At 37.8% G+C, this 5,346-nt stretch overlaps 1 pseudogene; it reads right to left on the bottom strand.

Moving 5' to 3' along the window:
• Positions 1-2,223: 2,223 nt before the first annotated feature.
• On the bottom strand, positions 2,224-4,556 carry LOC139084052 (olfactory receptor 10G9-like; annotated as a pseudogene).
• Positions 4,557-5,346: the final 790 nt, after the last annotated feature.

The following is a 5,346-nucleotide window of genomic DNA, read 5'->3' as shown; positions in this document are numbered from 1 at the left end:
CCAGGATTTACATGGGTGGATTACTACAGGGCTAAGAAAATATTTCTCCTTGAAGAATCCACAGCATAATGAGGAGCACATGAGTAAACACACGGGGCGATACAGTTTGAGGAAGCATTTAGAATCTAATTCAGGTTGAAGTAAAGCCAATAAGGTGCTTTTCACAGTCTAAGGAAACAAAGTGTAGTTTTAAAAAAATTCCACGTTTGATATATAAAATGCACATAATTATACAAAATTCTGTGCTTTGTTATTTCAGTGATTATTGATGTTTATTGATATTGTCCTGCTTCCTAAAGACATAGAAAGTTCTTGAAATTCAGTGATAGCAAGGTAGGGTAGAATTTAATGCAATGGACTTTGATGCCAGATAATCTAGGATTAAACCTTGACCATATTCCTCAGTAACTGTGTGAATTTAAGTAAGTAACCTCACCTCCCTCAGTTTTCTCATCCTATATAATAACATTATCTATCTCATAGGGTTCTTACAACGATTAACTTATAAAGAGTCTGGCATATCCCAGGCTCAATAATGTTTACTGTTTTTGCTTCTGAATTATTCTACAATAATTTAATTTGGTGTAATTTTAATGTTTCATGTATTTTATTATAGTTAAATTTCTTGAAAACTAGTAAATATGGGAATACCAAATTTATCAAAATAGTTAATTAATCAGAATGATTACATTGTCAATAATGGTGTTAATCATGACAGTAATTTATGATCAGTGATTCAAACAAAGCTATAGCTACATTCATCTATCTTCAAATATACTATGTCAGGGACTAGGGAACCATTGAAATAATTTGTAAAGAGAACAATTCAGAGAATCAGGCTATCTGGCTGGTGGCCCAAAGTCTGAATTTTAAAACCTTAATTAAGAATTTATTATGAATCAGTATCACTCAAAGCACTTTTACTTCTAATAACTCATTTAATCTTCACAACAGTATTTTGAGGGCAGATTTTTTACAGACGGAAAATTGAAGTACAATTCATAAAATTAATTCTAAACTTATTTGAGCCAATATTTGTTTTTCTTTATGTGCAATCATACCACTTCATCCAATTTATAAATATGGGCTGTTTATGGGCTATATAGCTGTGTTTTAGGATTTTTTTTTAGTGTGTTTTGTCTTTACCAGGTCTTATTTTTCTAATTTGTAATAGAAATATTTTGAAATCCCATGATAACCAGTTTACTTGATTATATTTTCATTTTCCTACTTTCTAAATAGGACACACCATTGGCTGTAGTCTGCAATGTGCGGTGTCCTTGTTCCAGAGCAGGATGTAGTTTGGTGTAGCTGAATTTCCAAGACACTAAGATGGTGGGAGAAGGAGTTATATGGGCAGCATGACGAACCACCTCCATCAGCAGTAAAGGGATCTAGTACAGAATAGTTCTGTGCTAAATATGAGCATTTGGTATGCAGCACAGGGATTCAAGATCAGAATATGTGATGGAGACTAGGGATATCTGCTGAAAATTTCATCCTGATTTGACTCACCAAAGAAACTGCAAGGTTCTTGTAAGGTGGAGATTGTTCCCAGTTAATGAAATGTGCCAAAGCTTGTCCTGGGGGACCTACCTAGAGAGAAAGCAAGTTGTTCATAAGAAGTTTAGAACTCTGTCAATGTGGGAGCAATTAACAGGGTCAAGATGTGCTAGGGAAGAGGGGTAGTCAACTTGGGATCCACAAATACACACACACATACACAGAGTCACTAAGAAAACTGCGAAGGCAGTTGCACAGCAGCAACCATAGTAAATGACCTCTCCTATTTGTTGCTATCCTGAACAGCATCACCATGATTATAAATTTCCAAGTTTGTGTGCATAAGATATAAACAAAAAAAGCATATCATCAATTTAGGTGTATGAATAACTCAATCTTCTGCACCTGAGATCCAATCAGAATTTTTTTTTAACAAGTCAGAAACAATGTTATACATCAATTATGTGTAAATAAAACTGTAAAAAATGTAAAATAAATCTCTTACAGAGAAAGGAGCTGACAGATCAAAATTTAAGCATGTTCATTGTAAAAAATAATTGAGACTTTTTAAATTCCTCAGAAAAATGTGTGAAACAAATATTCCTGAGTAGGTAGTTTTGGATAATGTTTAACCCTGAGAATTACATATAATAAATTACATGTTGATGGCTAAATTATATTACCAGTCTTTTTAAAAATGAGCATATCTACATTGAGCCTTTATTTGCTATGAGAATATGCTACTTTGTCTTTCAGCTTCAACAGAGTTTTCTTATTTCCTTGTTCCTCAGGTTATACACTACAGGGTTAGGATGTCAGCACAGTAGAGAAAAGTGCCACAACCCCATTCACAGCATCCTTGGAGCCTGGCCTCAGGTAAGTGAAAACACCAAGGCCAAAGAAATAAAGGACCACGATGTAGTGAGAGGCACACATCTGAAAGGCTCTACATCTCCCCTCTGAAGTGCAGCTCTTCAGGACGGAACAGACGATGGACACATAGGACAGTGCCTCAGGAGAAAGCAGCCCAAGGCCACTACCCTGATGCTGACAAAGATCACCATCTGGGTTGCTGAGGTATCTGCACAGGCCAGTTTGAGGATAGGAGGTGCATTGCAAGTATAATACTGGATCTGGTTGGGCCCATAGTAGGGCAAATGGAATGTCACTGTGGTCTGGAAAGCAGAGTGCAGAGAGCCAGTGAGCCACGTGCCTCTGGCCAGGAGGGCACATGTTCTCCCACTCATCATGCTGCTGTACCTAATGGGGTAACTGATGGCCAGGTACCGATCATAGGACATGATGTGTACAGGAAACACTTGGTGCTCCCCAGGAAATGGAAGAAGCTAACATCTGTTGAAAATCTTCCTCCTTTTTCTTCCTTTCCCCATCCCCAACCCCCAGAAGCCCCAGTACATGGTTATGTATAGTTTTAAATTCTTCTAGCTCTTATATCTGAGCTGCTGCCACAACATAGCTACTGACAGACGAGTGGTATGGTTCTGTACCCAGGAGCTTAACCCAGGCCATCAAAGTGGAGTGTGTAGAACTTTAACCACTAGGCCATTAGGTCTGGCTCAAGACTTCTCATTTCAAAGATAGATATTTGAGGAAAATGTCATCACTGATATGGGTACTGGTGTCTTGCTGCTGCCACTACCTGCTTATAAAGGGACTTCTCTCAGAGGAGGTAGAGAATCTCAACTCTATGACAGGATCTCTGCCATCTCCCATGTGATCCAGAAAATACCAAGCCTCATACACTGCTAACCTCACACTTCTTTTACACTAGACCATCCTTGATCCGGCTCTAAGAGCATAAAGTCCATATGTATTCTCCCAACCACAATCCATTGGATAGAGGCCAATTTTCTAAGATACATTCTTCTATCCTAGATATCTAAATATTTTCTAATATTGGTTATGTTAAAGACATCTCTCCTCTCATTTCCTACTTGTTATACTCATAAATCCAGGCAGTGCCCTCATTAGAGAAGACAATTCCATCAAGTATATGGTTCTTATTTAAAACTTACTACCTGAGACAGGAAAAATGGAACAAATGCAAGAGGAAAGGACCTATGTCAGCTTGATGTCAAGAAAAGTTGGGATTCTGTATATTGAAAAATGAGGTAGAAATGATGTTATTGATTTGATCCAAAATACTGTTGAGTTCAGGATTGTTGTTAATTGTTCTAGGAGGGAAACTATGAAACTGGCTCATAAATATGAGAGAAACAAGGATCTCTGCTCTTAGAAAAGCCCAGAAAAAATATCTCCTATCTCTAGGCAGTGTGGGTCAAGCTGTATTGAAGCTATATTTTTCAAATAAAAGAATAAATGGCTTAGACAGAATTATCACCTACATGGATATCAGAACTCAATGGTGGAACAGACGTATCTCTGAAATTTCTCTTGTACCAGTGGGATCCCATCACCAGGATAACCTCACATTCAGATTAGATGAAATATGAAAATTTTCATCAGGTGAATTACAAGGTAGCCTGAAACTTCAGGCAGGAGTATTAATTAGATTTTGCCCTTGAAAAATGAACTGTTTCTTTCCAGGAACACTGATGCCTCTTTAGACAGGTGGGAGATCCCTAACGTTCTCACATGGTCTGTTCAAAACTCTGGGAATTTTCAGCACTTCCCCCTACTAGCTTCATCTAAGGCTTTCATAGCACTCCAGAAAAAGAACTTCCATTGTTTACAGCATGGAGCTAAGGGAAAAGAATTCTATGAAATTCTTCTTATCTTTCATCTTCCTACATGATAGAAGACTCTGAATTACATACCATATTTCTACAATGCTGCAACGAATCTCAGGCCCTTATGTTCCAAGGCTGGCCTCAGATGGTCATGTTAGCCATAGCTTAGGTGGGGAACAGACCCACAGCTCCAATGGACCCTGATTTAACCCCTAAGATTCATCCTCACCTGAACATGTGACCCCAAAATAAAGAAATTAGTCTTACCTTGGCTACCTCTATGCACAGCTGAGATTTATCCTGTTTACTCATGGGGCCCTGCATACTTCCTGAGACGTCCATGAGGAAGACAAATTCTCCACAGGTAAATGGTGTGGGATATTTGGGTAGAAACTGACCATCACAGATGGATCTCCCATCAAACAACCTACTCAGAAAGGATAAAGACACCATAAGACAAAGAGGAAGTCAAGAATCCTAAAGACCTCAAGAATCAATTGTAGTGAGTTACATAGGGAGCTGAGAAAACCCAAACCTAGAACACAGTTTCATCTTTATCTCCTGGCAAAGGATTTGAGTGAGTTATAAATATATAAAAGATATAGAAGAAGAACACATATAAAAGAGAGGGTAGAGGTTACCAGGTGAAAGCAATAATTAAAATACCATAATTGAATGTTAGTTTCCTAGCATCTAGATAAATGAGTGAAATACATTAAGTTAAATGTTCCAGCACTTTCCAGAAGAATCAAGTTATTTTCTTTGCAGAGGCACCTTCTCCTCAAAACAAATCAATGGGGAATTTATCACATGGGTCCTTGTTGAAGTCTTTAATTACAGCTTTGAAAAAATGATGCTTATGTGGACAATTCTCATGCTGACAATTTACAAGAGCTGAGAGTGTAATAAGTGTCATACACACCAAGGAAAGTCCATCTGTTTGGGTAAAAAGCACTTACCAATATTCTCCATAACAAAGAAAGAGATGCATTGGGATGTGTGTTGGAATCTAACAACATCATCCAAACAATAATATGGAAGAGACCACAGAAGCCTGGCCCATGTCACCAAGTTGTGAAAGCCATAGCTATGATTTTATTTTGAGGAACAAGTGAAATCTGATGCAGGAGTT

Source organism: Equus przewalskii, chromosome 6, assembly GCF_037783145.1.
Source record: "Equus przewalskii isolate Varuska chromosome 6, EquPr2, whole genome shotgun sequence".
Lineage (NCBI taxonomy): Eukaryota > Metazoa > Chordata > Mammalia > Perissodactyla > Equidae > Equus > Equus przewalskii.
Note: the sequence above shows the minus strand (reverse complement) of the source record. Positions and strands in the feature narration are given on the sequence as shown.